Genomic DNA, 22,398 nt, shown 5'->3' with positions numbered 1-22,398 from the left:
CAGATGTCCAAATGCTGAGTTTTAATTTCAGCATTACCTTATCTCTCCTCAAAGATAAGTTGTTATATGAATGTTAAAAGTATAATAAGTTAAAAAAGATAATAAAAATTAACAAAACCTTGGTTTAGGATAGCTATAGCTTATATATAAAACAGATCACCAAATGATGTGAAAACTTGTTCACTAGAACAGAGCATCAGATAATATTTAATGAACATTATATTCCAAAGAAAGAAGCAGAAAAAATCACATAGCCAGGTTGTGTTCACATGAGTTTTTTAAACCCGTTGTTCCCACTCTTCACATACACTATTCTAAACAAAATCTATTAACACAACTAAGACCAAGAAATTTTGAATTGATGTTTAATAAAATTAGTTTCGCTTACTGCCAAAGGAGTTAAGATAAGTAAGTTCAACAAACATGCTATAATATTCCACACAGAGCATGAGTTAACAGTGAAAAACAAAAGCCAGTCTCCTTATTTTGGCTACAGATAAAAAATTCACATTAAAAAAGAGATTTGGCATTTAATATGGAAACTCTGCAACATATTCTAAGGGTTGTTGAAGAGACGCTTAGCAAAAAACAGTGATACCTATGCTAGCAGAAGCAACCATGACCAAGATTTTATATTTTGTTGTATGAAAAAAGCCTATAGAGTGACAGAAAAATATCTAATTATAAAAATCAACTAGATAACTAGTTCTTTAAATGCAGGACTGGCAAAAATGATATTCCTGGGATGGAACCAAAAAACCAGACAAAACAAACCAAACCAAATCAGCTGATACTTAACATAGAAGCCTCAAAGAATATATGATTTTTTCCTCTACCATTCCTATTTTACTTTTCTCTTTTCAGACCTCACAAATACTAGCTGGAATTTCTACAACTATGAGACAATGCATTTCTTTCTTCTAAATCTCCTCTCTTATTACAATAACTATGAAACCAAAGCACAATGTGCTAACAGTTATCACTCAAAGCACTGTTCTGACACACTTCAGCATCTGTTTCTTGGCTCTTCAAAATGGTGGTGCTATTTTACTCATTCAGTAAATACTTCTTTTTGCTTATGATGCAGTGACCTGTTCCCTGGACAAAATATTCACAGTGCAGTAGGCCAGAGCTCTAAAACCTACCTCATTTCTCAAATCATAAATATTACTCTACCAGAAAGTATGAAAACACAAAAGAGGAGGTTCTGAGTTGAACTTTTTAATATTCACAGCTTAAAAAGTGGAGTGGTTGATCAAATTTTTAAGATGTAACTCAGGGCACTTATATCAAAGTAGTAAATCCACCTATTGAATCATAAGGCCCCAGTAGAAGCTCTTCTCAATTAGCTGATCAAATCTAAATTAGCCCTACCATCAAAAACAAACTTCAAGATCTTGTTTCATAATAAGAATGTGTAACTATCATACAATCAAGTTATGAACCACATCATATAAGTTCTGAAGCAAACAGAAAACAGAACCAAATTTAGGATCTAAGCTCATAGTTTAAAGCTTTCAAGAAATGAGAAACATAAAATGAGGTCTATGCAGTTTGGGTAGGACATGCAATGATATTATCACCACATTTTTGTAAGCATGACAGCTGAATCAATTTCTATGTTGAGAAGATATACATGCATACCATTTCTCTATTAAATACAAATACATCTTATATAAATACATCCTTATAGGAAATGTTGATTTTACGGTAAATTCTTTTTGAATACAATTTTGGACTGAATTACAATAAATTATAACTCACTGCTGTATACCTTAAATTGCTTAGAACATTACAGATGTTTGCACAGAGAATTATAGTAATATATACAAGCACATAAATAAATATAGGATGAACATTTAAAGTAAAAAACAGGTTTATAACCAAGCTGTATAGACATTAGGGGGTTTAGGTCTTAGCAACAGGCCACTCAATTTGGCAAAAACCAATTGCTCACTCTTACAACTGAGACCACTGGTGGCACTAGATGTCCTGGAAGCCTCTCTTAGTGACCTGCTATATTGGCCAAGAAGGCTATACTGGCCAAGAGTAGATCTCGCTGATCTTGAGGATGGCAATGAGTTGAGGTAACCCATGTTGTGATGAGAGTCCATCAGTTGTTCTGATCATTTCATACCAACTGTTGGTTTCACAGCTTCAATAAAGTCAAGTTTTCTCTTTCAATCCTTTTTGTAATCTCTGTCTGCTGAGAGCATTATGATGTATCTTAGGAGGAGGATGGCCAATCAATCATCTAGAAATTTTACCTTTGCTTCCTGGTTTTTCAGCCTGTCTGGATAATTCTTTCAAAAGCCTCTGATTTTCCCAATCAATCCATCTCACCTCTTCCCCTGTGAAAGAGTAGTTTTACCTGGGTGCTACTGAAGGGTGATCCAAGTGTTGTTTTTGTGGTCCCTTTTTATCTAATCACAGAAAAGCTTCCAAAAGATGATTGATGTCCATTGTGTCATGTAAGACTTTTTGTTTATCTTTGTGGTCTAAATTAGAATCCAAAAATGAAGACGTGAAGGTGGGACTGGGCCCACATTTTTCTTTCCATTTCTTGGATGATTTCAAATGTTTGGCATTCTGCTTTAAATCCTCAACATTTCCATATACTTCTTGATTCACATTTTCTTGTCTTTTAACTTTTACTTTTGGAACATTAGATGCAGCCAGTTCAAAAGACTGAATAGGGCTGATGTCCAGGGTTGAGAGAGGAGTTACATCAGTTACAGTATCTTCAGATTCCTCAGTACAGTCACCAACTTTTGGTTTAGTACTTAAAGGTTGTTTTCTTATTGATTCTATCCCTGGTTTATATTTCTGTTTTGGTGATAAGAGGTTTATACCAGATACATGTTTCTTCAATGACAGAGATGATTCAGAGATACAGATTGTTCAGATAGATGGTCTGATATTTGTATCTGAACTTGAAGATGAGGAAGACAAAGAGAGGAGGAAGAGGAACTAATTTTGGAATATTTTTTATTCATGCTCTTTTTTAAGTTATTAGATGGTTTAGCTGACTTGAACCTGATGTGATGTCTTTTCCCATCATCACTGCTTTCCTCTCCATCTGTATAGTCATCACTTTCACTGTTTACAATTTGGAGGATTCTACTTGAAATAGGCAAATGCATATTATGTCCTGTTGTAGCATCATACAATTTTTTCTATTTTAAAGATGTGATCAAAGATAAAGAACTTCTATTTTGTGTAATATTCTCTACAGAGTGCTCTTCTGAAGGATTTTTCTCTTTTCTTTCATTTCTCTTTTCAGTAAGATTTTCCTTTGTCCTTCAAATTTCATGTTTACATTTTCTGTATGTTTCTCTACTCCCTCTTTAGGGTCAAAATCTTTCTCATCAAACACTGAGTTACTTTCACATTTCTTTGACTCTTCAATGTCACTGCCAAAGAAAGAATGGTCTACTTCACCTTCTGATATATCTCCAGACTGATCCATGATGGCAGAAATATACCTGGATGCTCACTGCTGCCTGGGATCTGGAGAGGGGAAACAGATCCTGAACAATGGTGGGGGATGGTCACACCACTGACAGGAACAGGAGACAACGTGCACGACTCTCAACCAGGTGCAGCTGCTACAGCCCCTCCACACACTGCCCACACACATTGGTTTTTAAAAAGTGTAGATTTTAATCCACATATTTTTGAATTTTCCAGCTTTTCTTCTGTTATTGATATATTGCTCCATTCTATTATGCTAAAAGAAGATATTTTGTATGACTCCTCCTTTTTAAATATATTAAGACTTGATTTGTGGTCTATCATGGTCTATCTGGGAAAATGACCCACATGCACTTGAGAAGAATTTGCATTCTGCTGTTGCTGGGTGGCATGTTTTATGTATGCTTGTTAGGTCTAATTGGCTTATAGAATTGTTTCAGTCCTCTATTTTCTTATTGATATTCTGTCCAGAGGTTCAAACTGTAATTGAAAAATGTGCATTGAAATGTCCATCTGTTACTGTAGAACTGTTTCTTCAATCTGTTAAAATTTACTTCATATATTTTGAGGTGCTGTTAAGGGCATTGTTTATATTGTTATGTCATTTTCCAGTATTGCACTTTTCTTCAATGTATAATAACCTCATTTGTCTCTTGCAACCATTTTTTATTTAAAGTCCATTTTCTTTGACAATGATACAGCCACACCTACTCTCTAGTGGTTGCTATTTGCATGAAATATATTTTTTCCATCCATTTACATTCAACCTCATTGTGTCCTTATATCTAAAATAATTCTCATGCAGAGAGAATACATATGTAACCTATTTCTAAAATCCAGTCTGCCAATCTGTGCTTTTTAGTTCACCATGGAGAAAACCTTTTAATGTTCCTTGTAGGGCAGGCCTGCAGGTAATGAACTCTCTCAGCTTTTGTTTATATGAAAATATCTTAATTTTTCCTTCATTTTTGAAGAATAGTTTCACCAGATATAGAATTCTCGTTTGACGGTTATCTTTCAGATCCTGACATATGACATCCTACTGCCTCCTTGCCCCCATGGTTTCTAATGAAAAGTCAGCACATGATCTTTGGAGTATCCTTGGTACATGACATATTGCTTCCTTTTTGTTGTTTTCAAGATCTCTTAATGTTTGGCATCTGATACTTTGATTATAATGTGGCTTTGTATGGATATCTTTGTGTTTACCCTCCTTGGAATTCACTGAGCTTCTTGGGAGGTGCATATTATGTTTTTCAACAGATTTGGTTAGTTTTCAGCCATTTTTTCTTCCAGTATTTCCTTTGGTCCTCTCTTTTTCTCTTGTACATCTGGGACTTCTGTAATGTGTATGTTGATATGCCTTATGGTTTCCCACAGATCCCTCAGGCTCTATTGATCTTTCTTTCTTTCTTTTTTTTTTTTTTTTTTTTTTTACCATTTCTGCTCTTCTAACTGGGTAAAACATGAGTTTTACGTAATACTCTCAGTCCATGGGATGACTCCATGGGGCTATCAGTTTGTGACTGTTCCAAACTAATTTTGATTCCAAATGGGAAAGAAAGGAAGAAAGTACTGTCACTTTAAATCCATTTTAAGGCTCACTACTTCAGCCTGGAGGGCAAAAGCAGGGATGATCAATCAAAACACACAGTCCCAATCTTTGGAGGACAGGGGCCTTATTGTCCACCCTGGCATCAAGAAGCCACACTAAGATGGCAGGCCACATCCTGCACAGCTGTGTGCCAGGAGGTTGCTGGATAGAGGATGGTAGCTGCTGCTGTAGAAAACATAAAATACATTGAAATTCACCAGCCACTTCATGGAGCTCTTCCCTGGAAGATACAACTGTTCCACTAGATACAAAAATTCCGAGATAGCTTATTCAGTTTCTTCCAGTTCAATACTTGTTTTGGTAGAAACACTACCTCCTGGAGATTTCCTACTCCACTCTCCTCCCATGATCCTCTTTGAACAATTAATTTTAAGATAGATATTACTATACCCTTTACACCATTCTCAGTAGAGACAAGGCAAAAGAAGAAATTTATATTAATATCTTTAAATAGTTGCAAAAAGTCTAAGCAATTCTTTAATTTCTTCTCATCCCTTTCAATACTCTTTTGTATTTGAATCTTGGTTTTCAGAGATTAAAATGACCAATCCTATCTTCTTTTGGTCAATTGCATAACACATATATAATAGGCAAAGTCATAAAGGCAAAAAGTGGATTAGAGGTTTCTGGGAGTGGAGGGAGTGTGTTTGGGGGATCAAGGGCTGGCGGAGAGTTATTGCTTAATGGGTTTGGACTTTCTGTTCAGCATGATGAAAAGGTTTTAGGAATGGATAGTGGTGATGGTTGCACAACATTGTGAATGTAATTAACCACACAGAATTGTTCACTTAAATGATTAAAATGGCAAATTTTATGTTATAGATTCTTTACCACCATAAAAAGTTTAGTCTTTTATGAAGGAGCAAGTGATATTACATTGATAACTGGCACAACTCAGAACTTCACTATTCATTAATATAATAATATGACAATAATGGCAGAAGTCTTTTGGGTGCTTAGCAATGTATGTGGCACTGTGGTAAGAACTTCCCACATATTAGCTCATTTACTCTCCACCAAAGAATCCCATGAGGTATGTTGCTCCTCTTATCAGCATTTTATAGTGGAGGGCTAGAGAAGTTAAACAGCTAAACCAAGGACATGGAACAGGAATGGGAAGCAGAGGCTGGATTCAATCTGAGGCATTCTAATAGACTTGCTACACTAAGATGACCCATCAGCATTGCTCTGTGTACCCTGAATGGTAGATGCAGGTCATTGCTTCCCAGCTCCCATTGCCCACACTCTCTTTCTAATAAAACTCTGAATTTTTCCAGGTTTTCCCAATCCTCACCTTGACCAGGGGTGGATCCTGATTGGTCTCAATTTTGGTGGTGCTTTCCCCTTTCCAGTGATTGCTTTAGGTATGAGCCTGTGACCCAGTTCTGGCCAATGAGACTGGAGCAGAAGTTAGTGGAGATTTCTGGGAAAAGTCCCCTTATGCCTGGAGAAACACCCATAGAAGATGCAACCTCTCATTTTTCTGGGTGTTGGTACTTCTGGATGTGCTGCCATCATCTCACCAGGATGGAGGATAGACTGAGAGCAAGGCCAATACAGGAAGGAGGATAGAGCCATGAGCACCATAGGGAAGTAGAGCCTGAGCCATGAGTCTCCCCACTTTCAGATTTCTTATTGTGGGAGTTTTGTTGTTCCTTGCAGATGAAAACAGTTTTTTGATATAGTTGTTCTAAGTAACATTCTCATGTTTCCATGAACATGAGTAAAAAAGAAAATTGACCTGCTTTCTTCCTTAAAAATGAACACCTGTCTATGTCAATATAAGTCTAGGTCATTAGTTTTTGTATCTACAAAGGGATTTTAGGTATGGATTCTCTATAACTGATACTGTCTTCTGTTAATGAATATTTGGAATGATTGGATTTGTTGCCTAGATCATGTGCTGGTTTGGACATATAGTGTCCCCCAGAGAAACCATGTTCTTTGATGCAGTCTTGTGGGGCAGACCTGTTAGTCTTTTGATTAGGCTGGAATCTTTTGATTGTTTCCATGGAGATGTGACTCTCCCAATTGTGGGTGACATCTTTGATTGGGTTATTTAAATGGAGTTGTGGACCCTGTCAATTCAGGGAGGGTCTTGATTAGTTCACTGGCCTACTTAAGAGAGTTCAAGAACCAACACAGACACTGATGCTCAGAGATACAGACAGAAGGATGTTTAGAGATATGGAGCTAAGAGATGAAGGCCAGAGTTTGCCCTGGAGAAGCTAAGGGAGGACCCCAGATTCTTAGAGAAAAACCCTGAGAGAAAGAACCAAGTGTCCACAGGAGCTGAGAGGAACAAAGAAGTCCAGAGACATTTTGGAGAAAGCTGCTTTTAAACACAGCCCAGGAGCAGAGGACCACCAGATGTCAGCCATATGCCTTCCCTGGTGAGAGAGGTGTTCTAGATGCCATCAGCCTTCCTTCTGTGAAGGTATCCCCTTGTTGATGCCTTAGTTTGGACACTTTTATAGCCTTGGAACTCTAAACTTGTAACCTAATAAATCCCCTTTGTAAAAGCTGGTCCATTTCTTGTATTTTACATAATGGCAGCTCTAGCAAACAGGAACAGCCAACATGAATAATTTTGTTCTTGGAGAATACCTTTATTTCCTTATGATACAATACCCAAGGTTGCTACCAGGTTTAAAATTGTACCAGGTTAAGGTTAGAGTAAACGGTGCTGCAGTGAAGCACTTTGTTGACCAGTTTGGGACTCAGGCACTGCTAATATAAAGACTGCTTATCCCCAGACTACACACCATGATCCAGTTACATCCATGAACATGCCTGGAGAGGATGGAGGAGTTTGGAGGTGAGGATCTGAAAGGAATAAAGGGAAGAAGAGGAAATGGTTAGTGTCTGCTCCCTGGCACAGTCTCTTGATTGCATTTGAGTCCCAGTGGGTTATAAAGCAGTGATAGCCAGAAACTGATAATTAATGTCTCTCTGTCCCAAACAGAGCTGCTGCTGGACCCTGGTAAGAGAATGTCACAGAACTGGGGAGAAAGCCCTTCTCACTGCATCAGGTAGGAATGTATTGGCTGCAAATAGCAGAAACCTAACAAATAAGGATTTGTTGCCACTAACTAACAAGACAATGGTGGCATCAGAGGGCCATATTTCAACTTTTGTGGTCCCCAAGCATCTTTTCCTTCAGTGGATGTTTCTTCCATAAATCCTGTGAAAATGTATATTTGTGACTGTATTGGCATAGATGAATTTAGAATACTATGCATTAATATTGTATATGACAAATTTGACCTAAAATTTGTTTTTCTTATGCTTTTGAAAATAAATAAAAAATATTTTCATGGGCCCCTGAGAATATTTTGGGCCAAAAGCCTCCCCAGGCATTGATTAATTGGCCGACAGAGACCTTTGGAGACCAAGGCCATCATCCTTGGTTTGTGGCTTAATGACTCAGGGCTCAAGATGGCTGCCATAAATCCAGGCATTACATCCAATATCAGTGCACAAAGAAGGGGGATTCTGTCAGCTGCATCTTTTTCTTTGATCTAAAAGGAAAAAGCACTCCCAGGAACCTCCCAGATTTCCCTTTAAGTTTTATTAACCTTAACCATAATGGACTGTGTTGCAGTGGCCATTTTAGCTACAGAGGACACTGGGCAATTGAGTATCTGGAAAAGGGTGATGAGATCATCCTGAATAGGTTTCATCAATCAAGGTTCAGCAGCTGGAGTTGAGCCACCTCTACATACAACCCAGGAGTAGAATTTGGGGAGCATCCTGAGACCTCATATGAGACCAGTACAAAATCCATTGGTGGTGGTGTGATGGGGCTGCTTCTAGTGATTCATGGGCATCAGACATCACAGGGGTCCTCAGGGGAAGCCAGAACAGGAGACATTTCCACAGGGGGAGCCAGAGCAGGAGAAATGTCCACAGGGAAGACTGAGTGGTGATGGTAGCCCACAAAGCAGTTTGTGAACACATAGGAATCTCATTTTTAGGACTCCCATGTTTTGGGGCAGGGGGCTTTTCACATGATAGTATGGAGGTTGCTCTATGAGCAGGTAAAGAAAAGAACATCAGTGCCAGCTGAATGTTGTGCCTGTGATTTCACAGGCTAATGAGACCTGGCAACATCTGCATCATGCTTGCAGAACTTATGGACCCTAAGGTGGTGAAGCTGTGGGGCCCAGGGATATATAAGAGGAAGATTGGTAGTGTTCTTTGATGGACAGCCCTAGTTGGAAGCAGCGAGTCAGATGACCTGACCTCACCATAGTGAATTTCCACATGTATAATTGAGGCCAAAAATTAAAATCTCATCACCTCCCAAAGAGAGAAAATAGCTGCTAATTCTACCTTGATCTACTTGATCTTCATTTAAACAAGGTTGGATTTTTTTCTGATATCTTCCAGATGTATTTCATTCATTCATTCTTTCAATAAATCTTTATTTGGTGCCCACAATTTACCTGGCATAGGGCATATGATGTGGACATGTCATATGAAGCTATTTTGCTCATGGGCCTCTCATTTTAGCCAGGGAAGACAGACAATAAGCAAGTTGTCCAGTCAGTAAAATATCAGATTGTGATCAATGCTATCAAATATCTGAGCTGGGAGTCATGTTGGTGATGATGGGGTAGGTCCTCTATGATGGTAACATTGGACTCTAGACTCCTCAGACATGGAGTTATTCACATGTCGGACTTGTGGAAGAGTATTTGAAGTAGTGACAGCAAAGCTGAGACATGAATGGTGCAAAGGAGGCAGTCAGGCCAGGGCTTGGAGGAAGAGAATTCCAGGCACATGAAAAAGGTGCAAAGGCCCTGAGGTGGTTATGTGTATGGTTTAGACAACAAGAGAAAGAATGTAGGTGAGGATGAAGCACACTGAGTGCCTAATACCCCTTCATTCAATAACCTGCAAAAGGCAAACTGGAGAAAGCCTTGATTTACCTCTTCCCCTCTCATTCTATGTTCTTCCAGCATGCTTTTAAAAATTATTATTATGGCAATATTCACATATCCTAAAACCATTTAAGCAATTAAAAGAGTCCAAGGCGGTGACATTTAGATAATTCACAGTGCTGTACAACCATCACCCACTTCTAGACCCACATCCTTTTCATTGGCCCAAAACAGAACATCGTACTTGTTAAGCAGCATTCCCCAGTTCCTCCTCCCTACAGCTCCTGGAAACCACTGACTTGCTTTCTGTTTCTATGGATTTGTATATACTGGATATTTCATAAAAAGGAAAGCATACAATATATAGCCTTTTGTTTGTGGCTTCTTTCATGTAGCATTATGTTTTCAAAGTTTCATTCATGTTGTAGCATATATCAGTACTTCATGCATTTTTATGGCTGAAAATGATTCCATTATATGGATATATCACATTTTGTTCACCCATTCATCAATTGATGGAAATTTGGGTTGATTACACCTTTTGTTTTTTGTGAATAGTGCTGCTATGAACTTTCTTGTACAGGTGTGTTTTTTTTTAAACACATGTTTCAGTTCTTTGGGGTTGTATAGTTATGAGTGGAATTGCTTGGTCACATAGCTATTTATACATTTATTTATTTATTTATTTTTATCAAGATTGTTCACATACCATACAGTTATCCAAAGATCCAAAGTGTACAATCAATTGCCCGTGGTACCATCATACAGCTCTGCATCTGTCACCACAATTAATTTTTTTAATTTTTAGAACATTTTCATTACTCTAGAAAAGAAATAAAGACAAAAAAGAAAATTCAAATCCTCCCATATCCTTAACCATCCCTTCTCCATTATTGATTCATAGTTTTGGAATAATACATTTGTTACTGCTGAAAGAATGTTAAACTACTAACTGTAGTATATAGTGTGCAATAGGCATATTTTTTCTATATGTCCCTCTATTATTAACTTCTAGTTATAGTGTCATACATTTGCTCTAGTTTATGAGAGAGATTTCTAATATTTGTACAGTTAGTCACAGACATTGTCCATCATAAGATTTACTTTTTTTACATTCCCACCTTTTAACCTCCACCTTTCCTTCTGGTGACCTATGGGACTCTCAGCTTACCCTTTCTACCCCATTCACACACCATTCAGCACTGTTAGTTATTCTCACAATGTGCTAGAATCACCTCTGTCCATTTCTAAATGTTTAAGTTCACCCTAGTTGAACATTCTGCCCATAATAAGCAACCACTCCCCATTCTTTAGCCACATTCTATATCCTGGTAACTTATATTTCATGTCTATTAGTTTACATATTATATTTCACTCATGTTAGTGAGACCCTGCAATATTTGTCCTTATGTGTCTGTCTTATTTCACTCAATATAATGCCCTCAAGGTTTCTTCATCAACCCATTCTTTTTATAGTTTTTTTTTTTTTAATTTATTCTGGCAGCAAATATACACCATAAAATTTCCCATTTTAACCAGTTTCAAGTGTACAATTCAGTGGTGTTAATTACATTCACAATGTTGCACTACCATCACTACCATCCATTGTGAAAACATTCCAAAAAGAAACTCTGCACCAATAAAGCATTATCTTCCCATTCCCCACCCCAACCCTACACCTGGTCACTTGTATTCTAATTTCTGACTCTGAATTTGCATATTCTACTTATTTTATATAGGAGGGGTCATATAATAGTCTTCCTTTTGTACCTGGTTTATTTTACTCATCTATTTTTGAGTGCTTTTTTAATTAAATTCAGTTTTATTGAAATATATTCACATACCATAGAATCATCCGTGGTGTACAGTCAACTGTTCACAGTGCCATGTTATAGTTTCTGAACATTTTCCTTACATCAGAAAGAATCAGAATAAGAATAAAAAATAAAAGTAAAAAAGAACACCCAAATCATCTCCCCATCCCATCCTATTTTTCATTTAGTTTTTGTCCCCATTTTTCTACTCATCCATTCATACACTACATAAAGGGAGTGTGATCCACAATGTTTTCACAATCACACTGTATAACTTGTAATCTATATTGTTATACAATCATCTTCAGGAGTCCAGCCTACCACATCAACCCATTTTTAAGACAGTTTTGTTCACACACCGTACATTCCATCTTAAGTAAACAATCAGTGTATAGTCATGTATTTATGTATTCACCAACATTGCCACTATGTATATAAGGATATCTCCATTTCTTACACAAAGAAGGAGGATAAGTCAAAGAAGGTAGAGAGATAAAAGAATAAGAAAAAAGAGAAATAAAAACATGACCACTAGGAAGTAACAAAAGGAAAGATAGCATTAAACTAAAGTACGATAAAATGTCAGACATCATCATCAATGCTGAGTCCTATATCCTTCCCCTATGTCTCCCCACATATGCATTTAGATTTGGAATATTGCCTTTGTTCTATTAAAGGAAGCATAATACAATGTTTCTGTTAACTATAGTCTCCAGTTTTCATTGATAGTATTTTCCCCCAATCCCACCCCATTTTTAACACCTCACAATGTTGACATCCATTTGTTCTAACTCATGTAAAAGCATATTTGTAACTTCTGTCACAATTTTTGAGCATCCTAGTGAATTATACAGTCCCAGTCTTTATCTTTCCTCTTTCCTTCTGGTGTCCCACATGCTCTTAACCTTCCTCTTTAAACCATACTCACAGTCATCTTTGGTATACTTATATTGTTATGCTACTATCTCCCAACATTGTATTCCAAAACTCCCACTCCTATCTTTTCCTTTCTGTCTGTAGTGCTCCATTTGGTGTTTCCTGTAAAGCAGGTATCTTGTTCGCACCTCTGTCACTCTCTGTTTGTCAGAGAATATTTTAAGCTCTCCCTCATATTTGAAAGACAGTTTTGCCAGATACAGGATTCTTGGTTGGTGGTTTTTCTCTTTCAGTATCTTAAATATATCACCCCACTTCCTTCTTGCCTCCATGTTTTCTATTGAGAAATCTGCACATAGTCTCATCAAGCTCCCTTTGTATGTGATGGATCACTTTTCTCTTCTGATTTCAGGATTCTCTCTTTATCTTTGACATTTGATAATCTGATTATTAAGTGTCTTGTCATAGGCCTTTCAGATCTATTCTGTTTGGGTTATGCTGCACTTCTTGGCTCCAAAATTTTATGTCTTTCCTAAGAGATGGGAAGTTTTCATTATTTCCTCTGTTATTGATTCTGCCCCTTTTCCCTTCTCTTCTCCTTCTGGGACACCCATGACATACACATTCCTGCATTTTGTTTTGTCATTTAATTCCCATAGACATTGCTCATATTTTTCCATTCTTTTCTCTGTTCATGTGTAGGCTTTCAGGTGCATTGTTCTCCAGTTCCTGAGTGTTTTCTTCTGCTTCTTGAGATCTGCTGTTGTATGTCTCCATTGTGTCTTTCATCTCTTGTATTGTGCCTTTCATTTCCATAGATTATGTCACTTGTTTTTTTGAACTTTCTATTTCTACCTTATGTATGCCCAATGTTTTCATTATATGCTTCATCTCTTTTGCCATATCTTCCCTAAACTTTTTAAATTGATTTAGCATTAGTTGTTTCAATTCCTATATCTCAGTTTAAGTTTAAGTTTGTTCCTTTTACTGGGCTATAACTTCTTTTTTCTTAATGTAGGTTGTAGTTTTCTTCTGTCTAGGCATCTGGTTTTCTTGGTTAGCCCAATCAGGTTTGCCCAGACCTGAATGGGCTCAGGTCTCAGAAGGAGGCAATAGTGTCATGTCTCCCTGAGGGTGAGTCTTAGAAGGTTGATAAACCCTGTGATGCCCCAAGTCATTGTGCTTTTCTACCCAGTGGGTGGCACCTGTCAGCCTGCAGCTCCACAGTGCTATATGGAGGTGTGGCCTGTGGCTGTTTTCCCCCTAGGCTCTGGGGTCTGGTTCAGAATGGAAGGTCTGTGGTAGAGCTTGGCATCACCTTCTTCCTCTTAGGGAAATATACACCCTAGGGAGAAGTCATTAGCATTGAATAGTCTCTGTCTACCATCTCCATCTTTTTCTGGGTCAGAGCACTGGGAACTTAAAATGGCTGAGGCTATCTCCATTGAGCCAAAAAAGGGAGAGAAAGCCCCCTTTCAAGGCCAGTCTGTGATGACCCTCAGTTTTACCCTTTGTCCAGAGACAGCACCCTGTCCTCTGGGATTCCCCACCCTCCCAGAGAGGTCCCCCAGCTTTCCAAGGATATTCATCACCAAAAGCCTCTGTCTTCTTGTTGGGGATTTGTAGTTTGTATTCAGTCCACATTTGTTAATTGAAGCCCCAGTTGGAGCTCAGCTGAGCTTTATTTGCTCACTCTGCTTGGAGAGTGCTGCTGTCTAGCACCACAAGGCTTTGCAGTTTGGGCTGGGGGGTGAGGGGTTCTTGGCTCACATCAGCAGATTTTACTTACTGATTTTATGCTGCAATCTTGGGCATTCCTCTCAATTCTGGTTGTTGTATGATGAGTGGACAGTCACATTTGTCCCTTGCAGTTATTCAAGATTATTTACTAGTTGTTCCTGGTTGTTTATTAGTTGTTCCAGGGGTACTTACTAGCCACCATTCCTCTCTATGTGGCCATCTTCCAGAAGAAAACAAATCCACATAGTAGTTTTATGTTTAGTTGATTAAGGCACCATCAAAATATTTTCCATAATGGCTACACTATTTTATATTCCCACCAGCATTGGATGAGGGTTCCAATTTTTCCACATCCTCATCCAGAATTATTTCTGTTTTTCTTAAAATTCTAGCCATCCTAGTACGTGTGATGTGGTATCTTATGGCTTTCATATTCATTTCTCTAATGACTAATAATGTTGAGCATCTTTTCATGTTCTTTTTAATCATTTGTATGTATATCTTCCTTGTAAAAATGCCTATTCAAGTCCTTTATGATTTTTCAGTTAAATTATTTGTGTTTTGTTCAGTTGTAAGGTTTCCTTATATATTCTGAATTCCAGACTATGAGATATATTATTTGCATATATTTTCTCCCATTCTGCAGATTTTTTTTGCATTTGTTTGTATCCTTTCATGCACAAAAGTTTCTAATATTGATGTCTATTTATTTATTTTTATTTTGTTACTTGTGCTTTTGATCTCATATCCAAGAAATTATTGCAAAACCCAAGGTTATGAAGATATACTCTTATGTTTTATTCTAAGAGTTCTATAGTTTTAGCACTTATACTTAGGTTTTTGTTCATTTTACGTTAATTTTTCTCAGGGATATGAGGTAGAGGTCTGACTTCATTCTTTTTAACATGGATATCTAGTTGTCTCAGCATGATATGTTGAAAATACTGTTTTTTCCCCTATTGATTGGTCTTGGTAAACTTGTTCCATTTCATTCCATTGGTCTATATATCTATCCTTATGCCAGAACTTTATTAGCAAAGGAAATTGAAGGAAGACTTCCTTGTCTCATCTGATCCCACAAGTGTTAATACCCAAGAGAGCAGCTTCATGTGGCACTGATCCTGCCCATTCTTCCCAAATCCTCTGAAAGGCAGGTCCTTGTAAGTTCACCCTGCTGTCATTTTCTCCCTTCAAGAGGAGGCCACCATTGTCTCTGAAATGGATTTACTTTATTTTTTACACCATATTAATATTTGCTTTATTTTCTGTTGTTAGGAATTCTTTTTTCCTCAACCACTGAAATTAATGCATAAACAAAATGTGTCAATATTTCTATACGCTTGTAGCATTTCATTTAAGATCAAAGACATTCTCTTAGGTATTCACAGAATGATTCTCACAATCAGGGAATTAACTTTGGTGTACTGCAGGTACATTTAAGCCTAATCCATACAAAACCAATAATACCATTAATGCTCTTTGTAACAAACAAATCCTAAATATCAAAAATGATGATAGAGATTGAGAGGCGGGGCAAGATGGCAGACTGGTGAGCTGTATGTTTTAGTTACTCCTCCAGGAAAGTAGGTAGAAAGCCAGGAACTGCGTGGACTGGACACCACAGAGCAATCTGACTTTGGGCATACTTCATACAACACTCATGAAAACGTGGAACTGCTGAGATCAGCGAAATCTATAAGTTTTTGCGGCCAGGGGACCCACGCCCCTCCCTGCCAGGCTCAGTCCCGTGGGAGGAGGGGCTGTCAGCTCCGGGAAGGAGAGGGGAGAACTGCAGTGGCAGCCCTTATCGGAAACTCATTCTACTGATCCAAACCCCAACCACAGATAGACTGAGACCAGACACCAGAGAATCTGAGAGCAGCCAGCCCAGCAGAGAGGAGACAGGCATAGAGAAAAAAAACAACACGAAAAACTCCAAAATAAAAGCGGAGGATTTTTGGAGTTCTGGTGAACATAGAAAGGGGAAGGGCAGAGCTCAGGCCTGAGCTCAGGCCCTGAGGCACATACGCAAATCCCGAAGAAAAGCTGATCTCTCTGCCCTGTGGACCTTTCCTTAATGGCCCTGGTTGCTTTGTCTCTTAGCATTTCAATAACCCATTAGGTCTGTGAGGAGGGCCCTTTTTTTATTTTTTTTAATCCTTTTTTCTTTTTCTAAAACAATTACTCTAAGAAGCCCAATACAGAAAGCTTCAAAGAATTGCAATTTGGGCAGGTCAAGTCAAGAGCAGAACTAAGAGAGCTCTGAGACAAAATGCAATAATCCAGTGGCTGAGAAAATTCACTAAACACCACAACTTCCCAAGAAAAGGGGGGTGTCCGCTCACAGCCATCATCCTGGTGGACAGGAAACACTCCTGCCCATCGCCAGCCTCATAACCCAGAGCTGCCCCAGGCAACCCAGTGTGACAGAAGTGCTTCAAATAACAGGCACACACCACAAAACTGGGTGTGGACATTAGCCTTCCCTGCAAACTCAGCTGATTGTCCCAGAGTTGGGAAGGTAGAGCAGTGTGAATTAACAAAGCCCCATTCAGCCATCATTTCAGCACACTGGGAGCCTCCCTACACAGCCCAGCAGCCCAGAACCGCCCTGGGGGGATGGCACTCACCTGTGACATAGCACAGTCATCCCTCAACAGAGGACCCGGGGTGCACGGCCTGGAAGGGGGGCCCACTTGCAAGTCTCAGGAGCCATACGCCAATAACAAGGACTTGTGGGTCAGTGGCAGAGACAAACTGTGGCAGGACTGAACTGAAGGATTAGACTATTGCAGCAGCTTTAAAACTCTAGGATCACCAGGGAGATTTGATTGTTAGAGCCACCGCCCATCCCTGACTGCCCAGAAACACGCCCCATATACAGGGCAGGCAACACCAACTACACACGCAAGCTTGGTACACCAACTGGACCCCACAAGACTCACTCCCCCACTCACCAAAAAGGCTAAACAGGGGAGAACTGGCTTGTGGAGAACAGGTGGCTCGTGGATGCCACCTGCTGGTTAGTTAGAGAAAGTGTACTCCACGAAGCTGTAGATCTGATAAATCAGAGATAAGGACTTCAATTGGTCTACACATCCTAAAAGAACCCTATCAAGTTCAGCAAATGCCACGAGGCCAAAAACAACAGAAAATTATAAAGCATATGAAAAAACCAGACGATAAGGATAACTCAAGCCCAAGCACCCAAATCAAAAGATCAGAAGAGACACAGCACCTAGAGCAGCTACTCAAAGAACTAAAGACGAACAATGAGACCCTAGTACGGGATACAAAGGAAATCAAGAAGACCCTAGAAGAGCATAAAGAAGACATTGCAAGACTAAATAAAAAAATGGATGATCTTATGGAAATTAAAGAAACTGTTGACTAAATTAAAAAGATTCTGGACACTCATAGTACAAGACTAGAGGAAGCTGAACAACGAATCAGTGACCTGGAAGATGACAGAATGGAAAATGAAAGCATAAATGAAAGAATGGGGAAAAAAATTGAAAAAATCGAAATGGACCTCAGGGATATGATAGATAATATGAAACATCCGAATATAAGACTCATTGGTGTCCCAGAAGGGGAAGAAAAGGGTAAAGGTCTAGGAAGAGTATTCAAAGAAATTGTTGGGGAAAACTTCCCAAATCTTCTAAACAACATAAATACACAAATCATAAATGCTCAGCGAACTCCAAATAGAATAAATCCAAATAAACCCACTCCGAGACATATACTGATCACACTGTCAAACACAGAAGAGAAGGAGCAAGTTCTGAAAGCAGCAAGAGAAAAGCAATTCACCACATACAAAGGAAACAGCATAAGACTAAGTAGTGAGTACTCAGCAGCCACCATGGAGGCGAGAAGGCAGTGGCACGATATATTTAAAATTCCGAGTGAGAAAAAATTCCAGCCAAGAATACTTTATCCAGCAAAGCTCTCCTTCAAATTTGAGGGAGAGCTTAAATTTTTCACAGACAAACAAATGCTGAGAGAATTTGCTAACAAGAGACCTGCCCTACTGGAGATACTAAAGAGAGCCCTACAGACAGAGGAACAAAGAAAGGACAGAGAGACTTGGAGAAAGGTTCAGTACTAAAGAGATTCGGTATGGGTACAATAAAGGATATTAATAGACAGAGGGGAAAAATATGACCAACATAAACCAAAGGATAAGATGGCTGATTCAAGAAATGCCTTCACGGTTATAATGTTGAATGTAAATGGATTAAACTCCCCAATTAAAAGATATAGATTCGCAGAATGGATCAAAAAAAATGAACCATCAATATGTTGCATACAAGACACTCATCTTAGACACAGGGACACAAAGAAACTGAAAGTGAAAGGATGGAAAAAAATATTTCATGCAAGCTACAGCCAAAAGAAAGCAGGTGTAGCAATATTAATCTCAGATAAAATAGACTTTAAATGCAGGGATGTTTTGAGAGACAAAGAAGGCCACTACATACTAATAAAAGGGGCAATTCAGCAAGAAGAAATAACAATCGTAATTGTCTATGCACCCAATCAAGGTGCCACAAAATACATGAGAGAAACACTGGCAAAACTAAAGGAAGCAACTGATGTTTCCACAATAATTGTGGGAGACTTCAACACATCACTCTCTCCTATAGATAGATCAACCAGACAGAAGACCAATAAGGAAATTGAAAACCTAAACAATCTGATAAATGAATTAGATTTAACAGACATATACAGGACATCACATCCCAAATCACCAGGATACAAATACTTTTCTAGTGCTCACGGAACTTTCTCCAGAATAGACCATATGCTGGGACATAAAACAAGCCTCAATAAATTTAAAAAGATTGAAATTATTCAAAGCACATTCTCTGACCACAATGGAATACAATTAGAAGTCAATAACCATCAGAGACATAGAAAATTCACAAATACCTGGAGGTTAAACAACACACTCCTAAACAATCAGTGGGTTAAAGAAGAAATAGCAAGAGAAATTGCTAAATATATAGAGACGAATGAAAATGAGAACACAACATACAAAAACCTATGGGATGCAGCAAAAGCAGTGCTAAGGGGGAAATTTATAGCACTAAATGCATATATTAAAAAGGAAGAAAGAGTCAAAATCAAAGAACTAATGGATCAACTGAAGAAGTTAGAAAATGAACAACAAACCAATCCTTAACCAAGTAGAAGAAAAGAAATAACAAGGATTAAAGCAGAAATAAATGACATAGAGAACAAAAAAAACAATAGAGAGGATAAATATCACCAAAAGTTGGTTCTTTGAGAAGATCAACAAGATTGACAAGCCCCTAGCTAGACCGACAAAATCAAAAAGAGAGAAGATCCATATAAACAAAATAATGAATGAAAAAGGTGACATAACTGCAGATCCTGAAGAAATTAAAAAAATTATAAGAGGATACTATGAACAACTGTATGGCAACAAACTGGATAATGTAGAGGAAATGGACAATTTCCTGGAAACATATGAACAACCTAGACTGACCAGAGAAGAAATAGAAGACCTCAACCAACCCATCACAAGCAAAGAGATCCAATCAGTCATCAAAAATCTTCCCACAAATAAATGCCCAGGGCCAGATGGCTTCACAGGGGAATTCTACCAAACTTTCCAGAAAGAACTGAAACCAATCTTACTCAAACTCTTTCAAAACATTGAAGAAAATGGAACACTACCTAACTCATTTTATGAAGCTAACATCAATCTAATACCAAAACCAGGCAAAGATGCTACAAAAAAGGAAAACTACCGGCCAATCTCTCTAATGAATATAGATGCAAAAATCCTCAACAAAATACTTGCAAATCAAATCCAAAGACACATTAAAAAAATCATACACCATGACCAAGTGGGGTTTATTCCAGGCATGCAAGGATGGTTCAACATAAGAAAATCAATCAATGTATTACAACACATTAACAAGTCAAAAGGGAAAAATCAATTCATCATCTCAATAGATGCTGAAAAAGCATTTGACAAAATCCAACATCCCTTTTTGATAAAAACACTTCAAAAGGTAGGAATTGAAGGAAACTTCCTCAACATGATAAAGAGCATATATGAAAAACCCACAGCCAGCATAGTACTCAATGGTGAGAGACTGAAAGCATTCCCTCTAAGATCAGGAACAAGACAAGGATGCCCGCTGTCACCACTGTTATTCAACATTGTGCTGGAAGTGCTAGCCAGGGCAATCCGGCAAGACAAAGAAATAAAAGGCATCCAAATTGGAAAAGAAGAAGTAAAACTGTCATTGTTTGCAGATGATATGATCTTATATCTAGAAAACCCTGAGAAATCGACGATACACCTACTAGAGCTAATAAATAAATTTAGCAAAGTAGCGGGATACAAGATTAATGCACATAAGTCAGTAATGTTTCTATATGCTAGAAATGAACAAACTGAAGAGACACTCAAGAAAAAGATACCATTTTCAATAGCAACTAAAAAAATCAAGTACCTAGGAATAAACTTAACCAAAGATGTAAAAGACCTATACAAAGAAAACTACATAACTCTACTAAAAGAAATAGAAGGGGACCTTAAAAGATGGAAAAATATTCCATGTTCATGGATAGGAAGGCTAAATGTCATTAAGATGTCAATTCTACCCAAACTCATCTACAGATTCAATGCAATCCCAATCAAAATTCCAACAACCTACTTTGCAGACTTGGAAAAGCTAGTTATCAAATTTATTTGGAAAGGGAAGATGCCTCAAATTGCTAAAGACACTCTAAAAAGAAAAACGAAGTGGGAGGACTTACACTCCCTGACTTTGAAGCTTATTATAAAGCCACAGTTGCCAAAACAGCATGGTACTGGCACAAAGATAGACATATAGATCAATGGCATCGAATTGAGAATTCAGAGATAGACCCTCAGATCTATGGCCGACTGATCTTTGATAAGGCCCCCAAAGTCACTGAACTGAGTCATAATGGTCTTTTCAACAAATGGGGCTGGGAGAGTTGGATATCCATATCCAAAAGAATGAAAGAGGACCCCTACCTCACACCCTACACAAAAATTAACTCAAAATGGACCAAAGATCTCAATATAAAAGAAAGTACCATAAAACTCCTAGAAGATAATGTAGGAAAACATCTTCAAGACCTTGTATTAGGCGGCCACTTCCTAGACTTTACACCCAAAGCACAAGCAACAAAAGAGAAAATAGATAAATGGGAACTCCTCAAGCTTAGAAGTTTCTGCACCTCAAAGGAATTTCTCAAAAAGGTAAAGAGGCAGCCAACTCAATGGGAAAAAATTTTTGGAAACCATGTATCTGACAAAAGACTGATATCTTGCATATATAAAGAAATCCTACAACTCAATGACAATAGTACAGACAGCCCAATTATAAAATGGGCAAAAGATATGAAAAGACAGTTCTCTGAAGAGGAAATACAAATGGCCAAGAAACACATGAAAAAATGTTCAGCTTCACTAGCTATTAGAGAGATGCAAATTAAGACCACAATGAGATACCATCTAACAGCAGTTAGAATGGCTGCCATTAAACAAACAGGAAACTACAAATGCTGGAGGGGATGTGGAGAAATTGGAACTCTTATTCATTGTTGGTGGGACTGTATAATGGTTCAGCCACTCTGGAAGTCAGTTTGGCAGTTCCTTAGAAAACTAGATATAGAGTTACCATTCGATCCAGCGATTGCACTTCTCGGTATATACCCGGAAGATCGGAAAGCAGTGACACGAACAGATATCTGCACGCCAATGTTCATAGCAGCATTATTCACAATTGCCAAGAGATGGAAACAACCCAAATGTCCTTCAACAGATAAGTGGATAAATAAAATGTGGTATATACACACGATGGAATACTACGCGGCAGTAAGAAGGAACGATCTCGTGAAACATATGACAACATGGATGAACCTTGAAGACATAATGCTGAGTGAAATAAGCCAGGCACAAAAAGAGAAATATTATATG

At 38.2% G+C, this 22,398-nt stretch overlaps 1 pseudogene; it reads right to left on the bottom strand.

Annotated features, from left to right (window-relative positions):
• Nucleotides 1–1,877: 1,877 nt before the first annotated feature.
• Nucleotides 1,878–3,674, bottom strand: LOC119525700 (annotated as a pseudogene).
• Between the last annotated feature and the right edge of the window lie 18,724 nt (nt 3,675–22,398).

Source organism: Choloepus didactylus (genome assembly GCF_015220235.1).
Source record: "Choloepus didactylus isolate mChoDid1 chromosome 25 unlocalized genomic scaffold, mChoDid1.pri SUPER_25_unloc6, whole genome shotgun sequence".
Lineage (NCBI taxonomy): Eukaryota > Metazoa > Chordata > Mammalia > Pilosa > Megalonychidae > Choloepus > Choloepus didactylus.
Note: the sequence above shows the minus strand (reverse complement) of the source record. Positions and strands in the feature narration are given on the sequence as shown.